This window comes from Carcharhinus amblyrhynchos, chromosome 18, assembly GCF_965287045.1.
Source record: "Carcharhinus amblyrhynchos chromosome 18, sCarAmb.v2.hapA, whole genome shotgun sequence".
Classification (NCBI taxonomy): domain Eukaryota; kingdom Metazoa; phylum Chordata; class Chondrichthyes; order Carcharhiniformes; family Carcharhinidae; genus Carcharhinus; species Carcharhinus amblyrhynchos.
The window spans coordinates 30,904,709-30,925,101 of NC_137341.1; the positions used below are offsets into that span (position 1 = coordinate 30,904,709).

The 20,393-nt window shown below is 42.4% G+C and overlaps 1 pseudogene; it reads right to left on the reverse strand.

Annotated features, from left to right (window-relative positions):
- Window positions 1–1,625: 1,625 nt before the first annotated feature.
- On the reverse strand, window positions 1,626–2,233 carry LOC145354724 (large ribosomal subunit protein eL19 pseudogene; annotated as a pseudogene).
- Between the last annotated feature and the right edge of the window lie 18,160 nt (window positions 2,234–20,393).

Genomic DNA, 20,393 nt, shown 5'->3' on the forward strand with positions numbered 1-20,393 from the left:
GGCGGGGCAGGCTCAAAGGGCTAGATGGCCTACTCCTGCTCCTATTTCTTATGTTCTTATGTGTTTAGTCATTCAATGTAGAGTAGACCGCATTGGAAGCAGCAAATGCAAAACACCAAACTAAAGGAGATGCAGCTGCTTCACCTGGAAGGGGTGTTTAGGACTTTGGACACTGAACAGGGAGGAGGTAAAGGAGCAGGTGTTGCATCTTCTACAATTGCATGGGAAGGTGCAGTGGGCAGGGGGTGAGGTGTTGGGTGTGATGGAGGAGTGGACCAGGGTGTCCTGGAGAGAATGGTCCCTGTGGAATGCTGACAGGGATGGGGTGAAGGAAAGATGTGTTGGAGTTGGCGGAAATGACAGAGGGTGACTCTTTGTGTGCAGAGATGGTGAGTGAAAAATGAGGATAAGGGGGACTCTGTCCTGGTTCTGGGAGTGTGAAGAGGGGGTAGAGGGGGTGAGAGCAATGGCCTGGGGCGTGTGTTGGACATGGTTGAGGGGCCTGTGAACCACAGTGGGTAGAAAATTACGATTGAGGAAGAAGGAAGATATATCAGCTGTGCTAGTTTGGAAAGTGGCACCATCAGAACAGATGCAGCAGAGGCGAAGAAACTGAAAGAATGGAATAGAGTCCTTACAGGATATGGAATGTGAAGAGCTGTAGTCAAGGTATGTTACAACACAGAGATTAATCTCTTTACTTCGCTTCATAATATGCTACAATTATTTGGGAAGATGTTTTTTATTCTTAATTATCATTTAGAGGTTCACTAATACAAAGGCCTGACACTCGCTTTAAGTGAACAATTAACACAGTATTTTGTTTAAATAACCAGGAACTTTAACAAAACAAGTAACATATTAATTAAGGTACAGTTTGACTGAAATGCTGTTCAAATAATACAAGGAACATTCATTACCAATGCAGTAATAACGGAATTTGTCATTTTCAAAAGAAATATACAACCAGGTCTGATAGCTTTCAAAAATTTTGGAGTTCTTCGGTAGTTGTCCTCTCTCTATAAGTGCTGTCTGATTTGGTACATTTCGCTGGTTAGAAGGTTAGATGGCAGAGTTAAGAACCAACTGCTCCAGTTGATCTAACTGCCCTTAACTGCCTCAGTCAATCTAATTGCCCTGCTTCTGGTTGAACTCCTGGCTCAACACCTGGTGGGACTGAACAGAAGGAAGTTGAGTTCCTCTTTTATATTCCTGATGACCTATGCATTCTCTACATCAGGATTGGATTGATGCTGACAACAGCAGCAAATTCAAATCTAATAGGTTCCCTTTTAGCTGAGTGATTTCTTTAAACTCATAGGCTGTTAGCCTAGTGTCTTCTTTAAACTCGTAGGCTAACAAAATACAAAAACCTGCAGAGCAGGTTATCAAGGCCGATCTTGAGGCTTGGTGCTCAAAGCAAATGTTGCAACTAGTACTCTGCATTTTAAACATCTATGTTTTTGAAGACACTGATGCAACCAGCTTTTAAAAGGGACCAAGCATTGTTGTTTTCCCTCTAGTATTTTACATTCTTCACAGACATTCTGTTCACCTTTATAAACTAAATGTCACCTCCCCCCTTCTGAAAAAATGAACCATCAACATGAAAAGATGGCTTCATTTTAGTTTTTTCTTCTTCGATAGGAGCAATTTTTAATTACTTTGCAAGTCTGTACAAGAGATTTATTTTTAGTACTTTTAAACTTTTCTTCCTTGAACAGAGTCTTAATGATCACTTCCTTTTTGGTGTGCAGACATTCTTCATGACGTTTATGAGCTTCCTTGGTCTTGCAAGCTTCAGCCCGGTCAGCCAGTTTCTTCTTGCAAGTCTTGTCTGCCTTCAGTTTGTGAATGTGCTCCATCAAGAAATGCTTATTCTTGAAGACATTATCCTTCACCTTCAGATACAGTTTGTGATACACGTAGCAATCAATCTCCTTGGACTCCCTGTATCCACAAAGCAGACGCCTCAGAATTCTCATTCTCAACCAGGCTGCATGCGAACATTACCTGTACTCTTTTCGCTTACCGATGCTCATGTGCCAGCCCTTCCTTCATGCAAGGGTGTTCTTCCTGCATAGAACATGCAAATGTACAATCACAGGCTTGTGGATAATTAGACCATCTTTCATTAATTGATCTGTTGATGAAAATTGGCATTGGCAAACTCATTTGTTTCATTAGGATCCAGCCAGTCGGCCAGCCTCTTCTGAAGCCTAAACCTACTCATGGCCGCTTTTCGACAGAACAGCTACTTGCCAGTACCCATGAAGTATGTCCAACTTTGTGTTGTAAGTATCTTGTCCTCCTTTTTCCATCTAATCTTCCAACTTCAGAATTGGATATGAGTCAGCTTTAGTTACTGCATTGACCTTTTGATAATCTACGCAGAACTGTTGAGTACCATCACTTGGACACGGTTCTATGATATCATTTTGTATCATCACTTCTACTTTCTTTTGAACCTGCCCTGCTTTGAGAGATTAAGCCAATAACAATGTTGTTTTTCAGAACAGCATTCCTTACGTCAACCTCATGTACTACAGTATTAGTCCTACCGACTATGTAAATGTAACATGGTTACTTCTGTAACAAGTCTTTCGATTCAGTGCTCTGATCTTGGGACAGAGAGTTCACTACTCTATTCCAGTCTTTAAGGACTTCATTATTTATTTTTAGATACATTAAAATCCACATCACTGGAATTTGATTTCTCACTCTGAGTAGCAGTAGAGTGGAATTCATCACTCTGAGTGGCAGTAGGATTGGATTCCTCAGTTTGACTGGCTTTATGATATAAATCCTGTCTGTTGTAATTCCCTTAATTTTCCTGAACTAAACACATAAGCCTGCTTATGTTCTTCCCTTACCATTTCGTCAAACAGAGTGTCAGCTAAATGGACCTCAACTCCTTCATCTTTCTCTTTTGTTCTCTCTTCCTGTTTTAACTTGCGGCTCTGGGATCTTGTATATATAATTTCCATAAATAAACTGGATTCATAGAATAGCCAGAATTTCCATCACACCCACTATCACTTCCCCAGTCTTGATTGGACTCTAGTCTTATTTTACACAATGGAACACTGCTCCCTTCTCCATTTATTCCACTGATTACCCTTCTCTTGGGCAGTATTTCAGAAGGAGTGCAAAGATCCTCATCTCTAACTATTGGAGACAGACTAGCCCCCGTATCTCTCAATATTTTAACTTCTTTACCTAATTCCCCTCTTCTATCTAAGTAAACCTCACCCCACAGGTGAAGTCTTTGAAAAGATTAGACTCTCATCTTATCATCCAGCCTGTGGCTAAGCTGTGCATTTGCCTTCAGCTCCTTGATTTCTCTCGGGATTGCTTTCACTACTTTAACTCGTCCCATTAGTTGAGCCCTTTTTACCACACCCTTTTACTCAGTGCCTTTCTTAAACCACCAGCACTGTAACTTTATGCGCCCCACCTAAATCACAGTGAAAACACCTGAGGCCCTTCACCTCTTTTCCATTCTCTTGGGTGTCTTTTTCACAGGGAATAAACTGTTCCCAGTGTGATCTACTTTTGGTTTTTCATTGAAGGATTTTCTTCTTTCCCTCACTGACTTAAATGGCTGTCAGAACCATACCCCCAGTGCGACCTGCAACTTTTGTGGCAGGTCAAAGTGGGAGATGCACATCACTGGCCTTGCACCTGCACATCTCCCACGGCTGGTGAATAGTCGCCAGTCAGACCATGCCGGAAACCGGTGGGAAGGCAGGTAAGTAATTTGAATCTTTTTAAAATGTATTTTAAATATGCTTAGCAGGTCATTATCAGGAACTTTCAGGTCCCGATCGAATCTTCCACCCTGCCAGGAGTACTTCATTCTGGCAGGGATCAAACTAGCTCCCCAAGTTCAGGGAACTAGTGGGACACCCTGCCGGAATGAAGGGGGGCAATCGGGGCCCCCAAGGGGCTCGGGAGGTGCATGATGGTGCTCCTGGGGCATGGGCACCCTGGCAGTGCCAGCCTGTGCCCATGAGCAGGGGGCACTTTGGCACTGCCCACTGGGCACAGGGCCTATTGTGGGCAAGGCTTAGGGGCAGTGGGGGTGGGGGATCCCACTGCCACTTGCAGGTAAGATTGGTCAGGGCTGGAGGGAGGGCAGCGATTGAGGTGGGCTGAGGGGGGGGGATGGTCTGCTGGTGGGGGAGGGGAGGGGCCTGCCTCCCAGGGGTGTCTGACTCTGGGAGGGGAGTCAGCAAAGGGGGAGGGGGTCTGCAGGGGATCACCACTGCTGGCAGGGAGGTGGGATGTGCATTGGGGCACTCTGATACTGGGGGAGGGTCCCAGGAATTGATGTGGGCACCACGATTGGGCCATGGGTGGGTGGGTGGGTGTGGGGGGGGGGAGGGGGGAGGCTGGAGGGGCAGCACTGCAAGTGTCAGGACCACTGGGCATGCACAGAGGGCCTTGATGTTTATGAGGAAGTTAGATGTGGTGGCAGTAACGGAGACGTGGTTAAGGGAAGGGCAGGACTGGCAGCTGAATGTTCCTGGGTATGTGTTTTAGGTGTGACAGAGGAGGGTTGAAGAGAGGTGGTGGGGTGGCACTGTTGGTAAAGGAGCACATCACAGCAGTGCAGAGGGAGGATAATATGGAGGAGTTAGGGATTGAGTCACTGTGGGTAGAGTTGAGGAATAAAAAGGGGGAGATTACAATGCTAGGGGTATACTATAGGCCACCCAACAGCCCGAGGTCAGTGGAGGAAGGTATTTGCAGAGGCATTTTAGATAGGTGCAGAAAGAATAAGGTGGTTGTAGTGGGTGACTTTAATCTTCCTGGAGTGGATTGGAAGGTGCCTAGAGCTGGGGGTATGGATGGGGAGGAGTTTGTAAAATGTGTGCTGGAAGGGTCCCTGGAGCAGTACGTAACTAGCCCGACGAGGGAGGGGGCTATACTGGATTTAGTGTTGGGTAATGAGCCGGGGCAGGTGGTTGAGGTTGAGGTAGGCGAACATGTGGCTAACAGTGATCACAAGTCCGTCTACTTTTGGATAAAAATGGAATGGGATGAGTGCCGTCCGAAGGGGAGGGTGCTGAACTGGGGGAAGGCGAGCTATAGCCGGATTAGGAGGGAGCTGAAGGACACTGATTGGGAGGGGTTGTTAGCGGGCAAGTCCACAGTTGGTAAGTGGGAGGCTTTCAAGGGCAAACTGATAATGTTGCAGGAAAGGCATGTGCCGGCAAAGAGGAAGGATGGGAAAGGTAGGATTAGAGAGCCGTGGATTACAGGGGGTATCGAAGACTTGGTCAGGAAGAAGAGGGAGGCATATGTTAGGTCGAAACAACTGGGAACGGAGACTGCGCTGGAAGAATATAGAGAGAGTAGGAGGGAGCTTAAAAGGGGAGTTAGAAGGGCGAAAAGAGGGCATGAAATGGCTTTGGCTGATAGGATTAAGGAAAATCCAAAGGCATTTTACTCTTATATTAGGAGCAAGAGAGAGTGGTTAGAGGGAAAATTGGTCCTCTTAGGGACAAAGGAGGGGAGCTATGCATCGAGTCTGAGGGAATGGGGGAGATCCTGAATGAATACTTTGCGTCAGTGTTCACGACGGAGAGGGGTTTGGTGTCGTGTAATGTCTTGGAGGGAGCTGTAGATCAGTGGAAGGAAATATCCATCATGAGGGAGGAAGTGCTAAGGTTTTTAGGTAGCATAAAAACGGATAAAGCTCCAGGGCCTGATGGTATTTATCCCAGGCTGCTTAGGGAGGTGAAAGATGAAATTGCTGGGCCTCTGACGCAAATCTTTGTCTCTTCCTTGGACACAGGTGAGGTCCCAGAGGACTGGAGGGTAGCTAATGTGGTACCGCTGTTTAAAAAGGGTAGTAGGGATAACCCGGGTAATTATAGACCAGTGAGTTTGACATCGGTGGTAGGAAAATTATTGGAAAAAATTCTTAGGGATAGGATGTATGAGCATTTGGAGGGATACGCAACATGGCTTTGTTCGGGGGAGGTCTTGCCTTACGAATCCGGTAGAATCTTTCGAGGAGGTGACAAAAACGGTTGACGATGGGCGAACCGTTGATGTCATCTATATGGAATTCAGTAAGGCGTTTGATAAAGTCCCTCACGGTAGGCTGGTAGAAAAGGTTAAGGCACATGGGATACAAGGACAGGTAGCTAGGTGGATTGAAAACTGGCTGGGCAATAGGAGACAGAGAGTAGTAGTGGAAGGGTCCTTTTCTGGCTGGAGGTCAGTCACCAGTGGTGTGCCGCAGGGCTCAGTACTGGGACCTCTCCTCTTTGTAGTATATATAAACGACTTGGAAGAGGGCGTACGTGGTGTGATCAGCAAGTCTGCGGATGGCACCAAGATGGCAGGATTGGCAGATACTGAGGAGGACTGTCAGGTGACACAGCAGGATATAGATAGGTTGGTATATTGGGCAGATAGAATGTAATCCTGACAAATGCTAGGTGATGCATTTTGGAAGGAATAATGCAGGGAGGAGTTACATGATAAAAGGTAGACCGATTAAGAGTATAGAAATACAGAAGGACCTGGGAGTGCAGGTGCACAAGTCTCTGAAGGTGTCAACACAGGTAGAGAAGGTTGTGAAGAAAGCTTATGGAATGCTAGCCTTTATAGGAAGGGGTATAGAGTATAAGAGCTGCCGTCTAATGCTTCAGTTGTACAGAACGCTGGTTAGGCCGCATTTGGAGTACTGCGTCCAGTTCTGGTCACCTTACTACCAGAAGGACGTGGAGACCCTGGAGAGGGTGCAGAGGAGGTTTACCAGGATGTTGCCTGGCATGGAAGGACTGAGTTACAAGGAAAGGTTGGAGAAACTGGGGCTCTTCTCCTTAGAAAGACGGAGATTAAGGGGGGGATCTGATAGAGGTGTATAAAATAATGAAGGGAATAGATAGAGTCAACAGTGGTAGGCTTTTCCCTAGATTGGGGATAATTACGAGAGGTCACGATCTAAGAGTGAGGGGGGAGAAGTATAATTTGGATACTAGAGGAAGGTTTTTCACTCAGAGGGTCGTGGGGGTATGGAACGCGCTACCAAGTAAGGTGGTGGAGGCAGGCACGTTGAACTTGTTTAAGGTTTACTTAGATAGACACGAGTGAAACAGGGATGGAGGGCTATAGAAGACGGTATTAAAAAGGGTCAGAGCCTCGGGACGACACCGGAAAAGTAGTATTACGTGTTAATGTTTTGACTCTTTTAATCCACAGGCGTCGGTCCACCTTGTTGTCAAACAAGGGGCATGCACACGGTGGGTCATGTGTGGGCTGCTCTTGGAGATTTTGAGAGTGGCCTAGTACTTCATGTCGTTGTGCGCGCTTAACCCTGGACCAGCAGACGGGCACCACAACAGCTCAGTGACTATCAATCACTGCTAGCTGTGCAGATACATGGATTTGGGGCTGTGTCTGTGGGAGTTTGCGCATTCTCCCTGTGGTTGCGTGGGTTTCCTCCGGGTGCTCCGGTTTCCTCCCACACCCCAAAGATTTGCTCTTAGGCTGATTGGTGTACCAAATTGACCCTACACTATTCTCCCCTGAATCTGGCTACATTAGGGGTTCCACTCACATACACACAGGACAGGGTAGGTGTAGGAAAATGCTTTGTTGAAAAGGCGGCGCGGGCTCGTTGGGCCGAAGGGCCTGTTTCCCGTGCTGGGTTGTTCTTTGTTCAGAGTTCCAGAACTGTCAAACTCTGGTGTGAATAGGTCCCACCCCCCTGGGTTTTTAATGATATTCATCATTGGAAACTCTACAATGCACGGAGTGCGGGTGAGAAGCTGAACTGACCAAACAGTCGGAAATTCAAACAGTTTTCCTGCCAATTCAGCAGTTTTGGGAAAATCCACCAAATCTTCAAAATTTCAATTTATGCGCTAATGCGTAATCATCCACCATCTCTGCAGCTTTTCTCACTGTCTTAACTTTCTGTTCCTCAACAGGAATTCTGAAAGTGAGTTTTTGAATTCCTCTCTCATACATCTTTTCAATCTTTCTAATTTCTATAGGCTATTGAGTTGGATGATCAGCCATGATCGTGATGAATGGCAGAGCAGGCTCAAAGGGCTCCTGCTCCTATCTTCTATGTTTCTACATAATGCTCTCACTCATTTATCAAAGTTGTTCTGCTTAACTCTTTCACACTCAATTCATGGCTGATCTGGTTCCTTCCTCACATTTATGAAACTTTGGTTTGTTTCTGGTACCAGTTCGTAAGCACTCAAAAGAGCTTTCTTTACTTCTTCATACTTTCCTGACATCTCTACCATGACTGCCAACACCTCAGTAGCCCTGCCTACCAACTTGTTCTGAACATATCCTCTGGCAGTTTCATCTGTGTAGCCAATTTCTCAAAGGATGTGAAAAAGGCTTCTGCGTCCTTCTCATCGAATTTTGGTAATGTCTGGACATATTTATATATACCTTTACCAGGCGATGCTGGTAAAGGTGAGTCTATGCTGAGTCTGCTCATTATCACTTCTATCTAGTACTCTTTCTCCTATCATTTGAAGTCGTCTTTTTCCATTTCCAACTTTTTCTTTTCTAAGTCAAACAATTTTCTCTTTCCCTTTCTTCTGTTAGGGCCTACCTGTCTCTTTCCTTTTCTCTTTCTTCACTCCAGCCTTTCAATTTCATTTTCTAACTCCAATTTCTTTATTTGTAATTTTTTTTCTAATTCCAATACACTTGACTGTTTTTCTGCTAGACTCAAGTGCCTGACTAACCCTTTTATAATTTCAACTTTCTTATTCTCCCTTGTTATACCCACTTTTAGCTTGTTTGCTAATTCTACAAGTGTTGTCTTTTTCTGTTTTTCTAATGTTTCTTGGCAAATTTGGGAAGCATCGTCGATCGCCAAAACCACTTTCACAATATTAAGATCCATTTCCTCCCTTAGGTTTATTTTAAAGATTTAAGACTGTTTAAATCCCTCACTTAGGGTTGATTTAAAGATTTAAAACTCTTCAGATCCAGGACATAAGGATCTTGGGTTGTTCAAATCTCATGTAGGACTGTTCAGATCCAGAACATGAACTCCCAATCTATTACAACACAAAGATTAATTCCTGTTACCTCACGTCGTAATATGACACAATTATTTGGGAAAGTGTTGTCTGTTCTTAATTAATGTTTAGAGGTTCATTAATATAAAGGCCTCATACTCACTTTAAGTGAATAATTAACAAGGTATTTTATTTAAATAACCAGGAACTTTAATTAACAAGAAACATATTAATTAAAGCACAGTTCAAATGAAATGCTATTCAAATAATACAAGGAACATTCATTACCAAAGCAGTAATAACAGAATTTTAGTCATTCTCAAAGAAAATGTACAACCAAAGTCTTACAGCATTCAAAAGCTTTGGAGTTCTTTGGTAGTTGTCCGCTGTAAGTACTGTCTAATTTGGTACATTTCGCTGGTTAGAGGGTGAGTTATCTTAGGACCTATCTGAAGCTGGCAGAGTTAAGAACCAACCGCTCCAGTTGATCTAACTACCATTAACTGCTTCAGTTAACGTAATTGCTCTGCTTCTGGTTGAACTCCTGGCTGAACCCCTGGTGGAACTGAACTGAAGGCAGCTGAATTTGTCTTTTATATTCCTGATGACTATGCATTCCCTAGATCAGGACTGGATTGATGCTGACAAGAACAGCAAACTCAAATCTGATAGCTGAGTGTTTTCTTTAAACTCAAAGGCTGTTAGCTAAGTTTCTTCTTTAAACTCATAGGCTAACAAAATGCAAAAGCCTGCAGAGCCAATTCCAAGGCAACCCTTGAAAGGTATTCAAAAGAAATGTTGCAATTTAAGAGTCTGTTTGTACTCTGAATTTTAAACATCTCAACATTGAACAAAATCAGCTTTTGGAGTGACTACACACTGTTGTTTCTCCTCAAGCATTTTACACTCTTTACAGACATTCTGTACATCTTTATAAACTCAATTTCACAAATAAGGTAGTTGTGGGAGTGTAGTGGATACTGGTAGACAGGTTATCACCAGAAATGGAGACACAGAGGTCAAAGAAGGAAGAGATGTGTCGGAGATGGACCATGTGAAGGTGATAGAGGGGTGGAAATTGGAAGCAAAATTGATAAATCTTTTTCTAGTTTAAAGTCCAGCCTTCAGATCATTAATCCAGGTCCCTGGATTATTAGTGCAATAATATAATCACTGTTCTACCACACGCCAACTTAGTTGGCTCAATATAAGTTGTTTAAAATCAGCATATGTTCCAAAGTGATGGTAGGATGAAGAAATGGTTACCATATTGCTAATGTACAAGAAAGTGAAGCTGTTAATGAAAATGAAAATATGGAAGGAAGGAAAGAGCATCATAGTCTCCTCCATGAATGAAATCCATTTAACAGACAAGGTCTCCTATATTTGCACAAATTCACAGGCAAAATTATGAAGTTTGTCCTCAGCAGAGGGATAGGCATGGTGCCCTGCAGCACACAAAAGGATATTGGCTGAGAACCTGAAGTGGAAAATAAATGGTTGGGCAATAGACAAAGAGCAAGAGATTGGGATTAAGTGGATAGCTCTGCTTAAGATCTGGCACAGGCATGATGGGTTGAATGGCTTCCTATGCAATAGCATTCAACAATTCTATAATCAGTGCCCCTGCAAGAGGACTCAGTTACCACCAACATTATATTGTGGCTGCAAAATGCATAACCCAGATCATGCACAGCACCAACTCAAACACCAAAGTTACGGCAACTCCATTTTCCAGTTGTAAAAACTCTATCACTAAGAAGGACAAGCTTTGCAATATTGTGAGAATGCTGTTAAATGCCAGTTATTCTCCCTGTCACAGGCTGGAAAAATATCAGTGTTATTTCATTGTCATTGTCAGAATCTTGGAGTGTGGGAATGCATTTCATGCAAAGACTGCAACAATTCTAGAAGGCAGCTTGCCACTACCATATGAACGTGGAAAATAGGAGTAGGTCATTCAACATTTCAAGTCTATTCGGCCTTTCAATATGATTGTGGCTGATCCTCAAACTCAACATCACACAGCTGTGCTCTCTTCATACCCCTTGACATTCTCAGAGTCTAGAAATCTATTTCCTTCTTCAATATATTCAGTGACTTGGCCTTCACAGCTTTACATAGTAGAGTATCCCACAGGTTCATCACCCTTTGAATGAAGACATTTCTCCTCATTTCAGTCCTAAATGGCCTACCCTGAATCCTGAGACTGTTACCCCCTTGTTCTAAACCCCCTCAGATAGAAAAAACAACATTTCTGGATCCAGTCTGCCTTAATCTGTCAGAATTTTATACATTTGAATTGGATGCTCTCTCATTCTTCTAAATTCCAGTTAGTGCAGGCCCAATTGAATCAATCTGGTGAACCTTTGCTGCACTCCCTCTATGGCAAGTAGATCGAATCTTAGATAACCAAGGTCCTGTACAGCTACAGTAACATCCTTAGTCCTGCATTTTCAGTGTCAAGTAGGGATGGGTAATCCATATCCTTCAAACAGACTATCAGGTCATTATCATAATGATGATGTGGGACCTTTCTGTGCTCAAATTGATTGCCATGTTTTCTAAATTACAACAATGACTTCACTTCCAAAAGTACTTAATTGGCTGTCAAAGTCTTTGGGATATGATGGAATGCAATTGGTTCTTCTTGCAAATGTCTCTGCAGAGGTTTTGATGAAGAATCTTACACCCAAAACATTAACCTGTTTCTATTTACTGCACCTGACGATCTCACTCCCTAACAGGCACTTATTTATTTGTTCACTGCTGTGGGCATTGTGGCAAAGTCAGAATTAATTATCCATCCCTAATTGCCCTTGAGAAGGTAAGACACCTTCTTGAACTGCTACAGTCCATGTGGTGCGGCAGTAATAGTGATCTATTTCCAAGTAAGAAGCTCACAACATCAGGTTAAAGTCCAACAGGTTTATTTAAACCTGTTGGACTTTAACCTGGTGCTGTGAGACTTCTTACTGTGTTTACCCCAGTCCAACGCCGGCATCTCCACGTCAGATTTATTTCCAAGTCAGGGTGGTGTGTGATTTCGAGGGGAACTTGTAGGTGTTGGTGTTCCCATGCATCTGCTGCCCTTTTTCTTCCAGGAGATCAAGCTCGCAGGTTTGAAGGTGATGTCAAAGGAGACTTGGCAAATTGCCACAGTACGTCATGCATTTTTTTACATATAGAAAATATGCAGAAGGAAGCCATTCAGATCATCATGCCTATGCCAGCTAGTAAAGAGCAGTCTAATTCCACTTGTTTTGTTGCCCTGCTGGCTACAGCATTTCAGGTGAACATCCGACATTTTTTAAATGTAATGAGACTTTCTGCCTCTATCAGTGAATTCAGTTCCCTTCAGCAACTGAATTTAAAAAAAATCTTGATTCCCTTCTACCAAATATTTCAAATCTATGCCCCCTGGTTAGTAACCTCTCTGCTAAAGTAAAATGGACTTTCCTGTCCTCTCTATCTAAGCCCCTCAGTATTTTACACACGTTAATGCCATTCGCAATTAAATATAGTAGAATTGCAGAGCTTTTTTCTGATCCATTGATCATGCTTAACTCTGTCTATAGCGTGCTTCTACTGTTCAACATTCAAGTAGTTTAAAGTTTATTAGTAACAAGTAGGTTTACATTAACATTGCAATGAAGTTACTGTGAAAATCCCCTAGCATCACATTTTTGGGTACACGTAAAGGAAAATTTAGCATAGCAAATGCACCTAACCAGCACAGTGGGAAGAAACCCACATAGGCACAGGGAGAACGTGCAGATTCCACACAGACACTGACCCAAGCCGGGAATCGAACCCAGATCCCTGGCGCGGTAAGGCAGCAGTGCTAACCACTGTGCCACCCCGTTTTGCAGCTTTATGCGAATGACATCTCACTTTTAGCGAACACAGCTCCAGTTTTCACATTCATGCCTTCAAGGAACTTTAAGACCCAGAGGAAGCCTGTGATACGAAGTAGACCCGCCCATTGTAGAGTTCCATTTGTCGCTTTTCTTCAGTCCAGTGAATTGGAGATAATGATCAGAGTGCGGCTCGCGATGAGATGGTGTCAGATACTGTAACCCTCCACATAAAGGGCAACGGGAGCTCGGCGGAACTGCCATTCCGAGCCGTTTATAAAGAGCAGTGATTAATGGCAACTCTCCCCAGTCTCTGTGCTATAAACTTTCACTCTGCTGTGGAGTTTGGAAATCCGCTCATAGTCTGTCAACTATTCAGTCTGGGGATGTGAAATGTTCCTGTCCAGCCGGCCAAGAGTGGCTGGGGGTGTGGGGGCGATCAGTCCACCTGAAAGCTTCAGAAACCCCAATAACTTATATAGAATGTACATAAATTATTTGTCAATGAGATGTGTTTTTAGAATTTCAAACTATATTTGCAAAAGCCCTACTTTAATTAGTGGAATTTTTCTGTACTAAGACGAGAGCTGCCCCGGTTTCTGGATATTGGACGGGTTTTCTTGAATGATGGTTCTGGGCGCGGTTAACGTTCCTTTTGTTAGCCACAAGTGCAGGTGACCTGTGCACTATTAATGTACAACAGGGAACAGGAGGAGCGCTGCAGAGGGGCGGAGAGAGAGGGAAGGGCAGCAAGATTCCATTGGAATTGTGACAAGGGAAATCAGTAATGTTGGACATCCGCACGATGAAGCTCTGAAACGCCTGGCATCAGCCTTCCAATGGACAGGGAACGTCTTGGGAGCCTGAGATGCAGATGATCTCATCAAAGCTCGTAAGGGTTTTATTATTTCCGATTTTAAGCACATTCTGGATTGGAGCCCACGAGTGGCTGAGCTAGGAAATGGAACCTTGGGAGAATGTGTCGGTTAGCAGCTCTGATCCTGTAGATACGGTGCTGTAAAGTCTCCTGGCTCCGCTCTCAAGTTTCTGCCTTCGGTCCAATTCTCAGTTCAGTGTAAATTAATTCTGCTCGGCTGTCGTCTTAGTTTTTGCCGTTTTAGATAATTTGGCCCTTGTAAATCGAACTTGTTCTTCCAATCGTCCATCAGCGGCAGGTTTATTGTTCAATTATCCCATTGGCTCTTTTTTGCTATTGCACGACCTCGGGTTTTTTTTAACGTTTTATTACTAGGCAGGTGGCAATACTCGCCTCTCGATCAGAGAACTCGGGGTTCCGAAAGCCCTACTCCAGGATTGCGCCTGCAATTGAAGGAGTGTTGTATTGTTGGAGGTTTTAAAACAACGCCCCCAGGGCTGCTGTAGGTCCCATGGAAATGTTTGAAAAGCAGATAGCCAGCTTGTGTCCTGGCCAACATCCTTCTCGCATTACTATTTATCTCAGTGGCCAAGTGAGTAATCAGGCCACAATAAAACATCCAAACAAACTTTAAAGAAAGAACAAACACATAAATAGCGCCTTAATGTGTCCTAAATCAGAAGTAGCTGCTAATTTGAGCACGAGATAAAGTGTCGATTGTTCTTTACTGTTTAATTAAATTAATTTAATGAGATCAATTTAATGAATTTACTTTGCAAACACCCGAGTTTTTAAAATGTTATTTCCATTTCCTCTACAACATTATTTTAGCGTAACTATTGCTATTTTAATCCAGTTACTCTGTGTTTCAGTGCAATTTCTCTTCGGTCACCTAACGTACTTCAGTATTTTACACCTGGATTAATTTACATTCAATGTACTTAGTTCTCTAATATAGATTCTCTAATACATGCTGTGACGAAGGATAATCAACACTCGAATTCACTCTCCACCGATGCTGTCCAACATTTTCTGTTTTTGTTTCAGATTCCAGCATCCTTAAATTTTTTTTTACTCCTCGAATATAATTTGGTTATGTTAGTTCATACAACCTATCAGGAATAATTGCAGGACCAATCCTAATATAACTCGTGGCAGTACCGGTTCCAACACACAGCACTGAACTTAAAAGATGAAAGTAATGGGACAAAATGGTATTTTGTCTCATCTTTTGTGTCTGTCCTTTTAAACTTAGTCATAATACTTAAACACTCTAAAACGAGTACTGGTCAGATGTCTGTACCAAGGTTCTATATTGATGCAAGATAAATTTCATATTATAGGTTGAACAATATTTTAAAACTTACATTTATAAAGTACTTTTCATGACCAGTGTCTCAAAACCTAAACATCCAATAAAGCACCATTTTTTAAAATGCACTTTATAATGTAAGAAATGCAGTGACACATTTGTGCAGGACAAGACCCCACAAATAGTAATGTGATGATGACCAGATAATCTGTTTTTGTGATCTTAAGTAAGCAATAATTATTGACCAGGACGCTATGGAGAACTCCCCTGCTCTTTGAAATAGTGTTGTGATATTTGACATCCACGAGACAGAATCTCAGTTTAATGTCTCATCTGAAAGGTGCAACAATCCCTCAGTCCTGCCCTGGAGAGTCAACCTTGATTATTTTGTGCTCAAGTCCTGTGGGCTTTCTAACAAGACTGCAATTAACAAAATTACATATCCAACTATTTGCTCAGATTATGGGGATAATTGGACTACAACATGATAAAATTTGGTCAGTTTTAGGCATGAATTCTAATGAAATACATACATTAAAATATAGATAACCAGTTTTTTAAATCTGTGTATTGGGAGTCAGGATGGAGAAGAATTCTGCCTAAGTTGGGTTAGAAGGCTGGAAATAATTGGACCACAGCTGAAGGAAGATTTCCACAAAGGTCAGAAAAGATCAATGGTAGAGGTGTGAAAAAGACGACAATGAAGAGATTGTGAAACAGAGCAGAGAAAGACAGATGTTAGACCAGAGGAAGATAAATAAATGCCATTCATAGGGCAAAGGAGAAGACAGAGCATGGTTAGAAGTTGAGGGTGAGTAGAAATGAAGCCAAGACCCAAGTTAGCGGATTCAGGAGGTAATGTAAACAGGGTCAAGGGTGGGGGAGGGGAATTTAATATTTAAATTGAAATTTGATATTTAAATTGAAATTTGATATTTGACAGTCTTATTTGTGGGGGGGACAGCAAAGTTTCAGAGTTCGGAGTAAGGAGAATCTCTAGATGTCAGGACAGTTGAGAAGCAGATGTGTAAGAAAAGAGGGCAGGAGAAGTATAATGAGAGATTAATAGGGTAAAGGATGAAGAGAGATGTGGATCACAGAGTGACTGAACAGTTCTAGGAAGATAGAACAATAATGTAAATGTTTGCTTTAGCTCTCTTTTGGAAGAGCAGTGGAGAGACAAAGGGACCAGAAGTAGAGAGCAGCAGGGTGCTGTGCTGCTGCAAAACAACCCAACAAGCAGAATAGGTCAAATCCTTCATGGCAACATCAGAGATAGAGTGCATTTTAATCCATACAATTAAAGATACTGATTCTCATGTGGCATTAGGTGATATATTAATAATGTAAACAGGTATCATTGCATCTTCTGCAGATAAAGCAGAAACTGTGTTCATTTATCCCATTGTTTGAGTTTGATCCAAATACCCACATGTTTTTAAGTTGATACAATTACTCCCTCCCCAAATTTTATTTTGTGCTTCCCAATTAATTAGTGCTCAATTTTAATTTATAGTAATTAGAATCATAGAATTCTTACAGCATAAAAGGTGATTTGGCCTGAAATGTCTATGCTGCTGTCTGCAAGAGAAATGCAGTTAGTATTACTCCCTGCTTTTCCCCCATAGCCCTATAAATCTTTTCTCTTCAGATAATGATCTAATTCTCTTTTGAAAGTCTCAATCAAACCTGCCTGCTGCAGCATATTCCAGGTCTTAATCACACACGATGTAAAGATGCTTTTCCGCATGTTTGGTGTCACTTGGTTCTAGATTCTTCTGCCAGTAGGAACAGTTTCTCGTTATCTACTCTGTCAAGACCCATGATTTTGAGTATCTCTACCAAATCTCTTCTCACCTTCTTGTCCCAAAGGACAGACCCAACATCTTCAATCTATCCATGTAACTGAACTACCTCATCTTAGGAGCCATGCTCATAAATCTTTTCTGCACCCTCTCTAATGCCTTCACATTCTACCTAAAAAGAACTGGACACAATTCTTCAGCAGAAGCCAAACCAGCCTTTTGTACAGGTTTATCATAAGTTCTTTGCTTTTGTATGCTGTGCCCCGATTTATAAAGCATATTTTATTAATGATGTTCTTAACCTTCAATAATTAGTATACGCATACAACCAGGTTGTCCAGACACATGATTACATTCTGTCTTGCCATTCAGAAAAGGCATGGGCCAATGCTGGAGGGCTGTGTGGGAATTGTCCCTTTGGGATTTGACATGAAGGATATTGCATGCCGCAGCCTGGTTCAACAAATGGTTAAACTCATTTACAGACTCTCAGGTTGCCTGAAATTTCTGAGCCTGGAGGAGTCCATATTTATGTAGAGTGTGAGAGGTTGCAGCCCTTTTCCATTGTCTGAAGATACTACTGTTCAGCTTTTAGATACAGTTCAGCACCATATGCCCAAAACGAGGCTACCCGATCTGTGGCAAAGGAAGGCAGACATTCAGAGGGCTTCCTCATTGACCAAACCCAGGAACAACCCAAAGTGGCCATTGACAGATCCAGCCAGTGGGCAGTTGAGGGACTTGTTTGATCTGACAGCCATGGAAGAAAAGCAGACAGGAGTCTGCCCAGGTGTCCCTGGAGAGGAAACATGAGGCAATCATTGATACACTTGAGGCTCTCCCTGACCAGTGGATGCAGAGGAGGAACTAGTGTGCATCAATCAGCTCTGGAGATGTTGTTTTAATTTAAAATAAAAGTTATCAACTTAAAGTTTTTGTTTCTGTTACAGTGGGGTAGTAGTACTCCTTTCAAGTAAGGTACTTAATTGGTTACAGGTTCCTGAAAAGGGATACAAGCCAAGAGCTCTCTAGTCCTTATCCCACTTTAAAATTGTATCCTTTATTTTACATTATCTCTCCCCATTCTTCTTGCCAAGGCACATTCTTTGCATTAAATTTCATCTGCACTTGTCTGCCCTTGCCAACAACCTTTTGAAGCTCAACATAATCCTTCTTGTAGTTTACAATAATTCCAAGTTTTGTGTCATCCACAACATTTTAAATTGTGCCCTGTACATCTGGTCTGGGATATTTGCAATTCTCCAGTCTTCTGGCACCTTCCTTTATCCAAGGAGAATTAAGTTATCTACTGTGGTGTGAGCTTGTAAATACACTGTATATAAAAAGTAAATAGCATTTGGATGGATACCTTTGAACTTGTATAATGTTTGAAATTATACTTGAAACTAGTAAATCTGATGTGCCAAGTGTAATTTTACAAGATGTTAATTTTAATTATGGAATGCCTCCACAATTTCCACTCATACTTTCTTCAGCATCCTCAGGCACATCTCATCTGGTGAATCAATTACAATTAAAGCAAGGATATCCAATACCTCCTCTATCAACTTTTAACCCATCAGATGTCTCAGCTATCTCCTATTTTACCATAACCATAGTTACCATAGAATCCATACAGTGCAGAAAGAGGTCATTCAGTCCATTGAGTCTGCACCGACTTTGGGTAAGCATCTCACCCAGGCCCAGCACCCCACCTTATCCCTGTAATCCAGTGTATTTACCATAACTAACCACCTAATCCCACATCTGGGGACACAAGGAGGAAATTTAGCATGGACAACCCCCTAACCTGCACATCTTTGAACTTGAATAGCATCTTCTTGGGCACCATCTTTTTCCTTCGTAAAGACAAAAGCATTTTGTACTCCAGCAATGTCCATGCCTCATGAATGAATACCTGTTTAGGTCCCTGATCAATCCCACTCTTCCTTTTACTATTCATATGTTAGTTGCCAGTCTCTTCTCATATTCGTCCTTTGCTTTTCTTATTTTTTTTTCCCAATTCTCCTTGAACCTTTTATTTTCAGCCTGATTCTCAATTGCCCTATCCATTTTATGCATCATTTTTCTGCTTCTTCTATCCCTTTCATCATCCAGACTGCTCTGCATTTGTTTGCTCTTTTACCGTGATGAACATGTAACCTGATTGTACCAGATCTTTTTACAGGTAGATCATTGCTCGGTTAGTTTTGCCTGCGAAGCTTTGATTCTAATTTATTTGGTCCAGATAAGGTCTCGGTCTTGAAGTTTGCTCTTCCCTATGCAATTCATCATTCTTATTCTGGGTTGATCCCTATTCATATCCATGCGCAAACTAAACCTTATGGTACAATGGTCACTGTCCCCTAAATGTTCCCCTACAGATAGTCTACTTGGCCTACCGAATTTCTCAGGCATTAATAAGTTTGTTTATTAAAATGATTCAATATCATTTTATTTTACTTGGATTATGCACTTGTTGGGCACATGGGAAGCACAGCACCATCTAAGGCAGTCAAGTATGCTGAATCTATACTGGCTACGACTCGACTTGGTTTTCAGCCTCTTCACTGGGGAAAGGCCTGGCAGTCTTGCCAGCCCACTCTGAAGACAGCATTAAAAATATATAAATCAGTTTACTTTATCGGAATTTCCCCAGCCTTTATTTCACTGTAATTAAACTCATCCGCTAAATTGCTACCCAACCCCAGTTGTATCAGCTAAATCATTATTTCAGTACTAATGCTTGGTACAAAATGCTCTCCCCATTTAATGTTTTATTTTCATCTTCTAGCATTTAGCGCACGTGACCCCATAGGCTGCCCGTTTCTTTGATTATTACCATTTTAATATTTATGTTTGTGTCGTTACTTATATTAAAGTTTGTACAAGATTATTGGCTTGCTTCGGAGTTTTGACGGAATGAGAGATAGCAGGAAAACTTGTGCATTTGGTTGCAGGATGGAATAACCAACTGGGTTCCAGTGTCATTGTGTCAGCCGACTCTCAACACGCGTCTTTCTCCAACATCGCCCAGTCCATTCGCTTTGATGCTTTCGGATTCCAAATCGTCGTTCCTGCACGTTTGAAAAGGTGCTCAGATTTAAAGCGTGGCCTGACATCTATTTGCGATTGTTCAGTCGGTTCTGGAGATAAACTATGTTATTTTAGTGCCATGTTTAAGAAGTGGTGTCAATCTCCAGACGTTCAGAGCAAATATCAGCCAATTGGATAATGTGGTATATCCGCTTTAAATCCGATTGTGTGTCTCAAACCATGATGTCATTCTATAGCCTGGCCCTCGCTTATTTCCGTGGCCGGGAATAATTTTTCGCCCTTTGAGATCTGAATTAGCTATTATCTTGCCGAACTGTACCAGAAAAATAGCCCGTCGGCGGTTTGGAAATCACCCGGCAGGAACAAAGGGCTCCCCGCCATCGCCTTCCTTTCAATAGGGCTGTCGAGTCAGTGAAGACGCCAGGGCTGTCACAGCCCATTTACCAGCATCAATCACTCAGCTCCCCACTG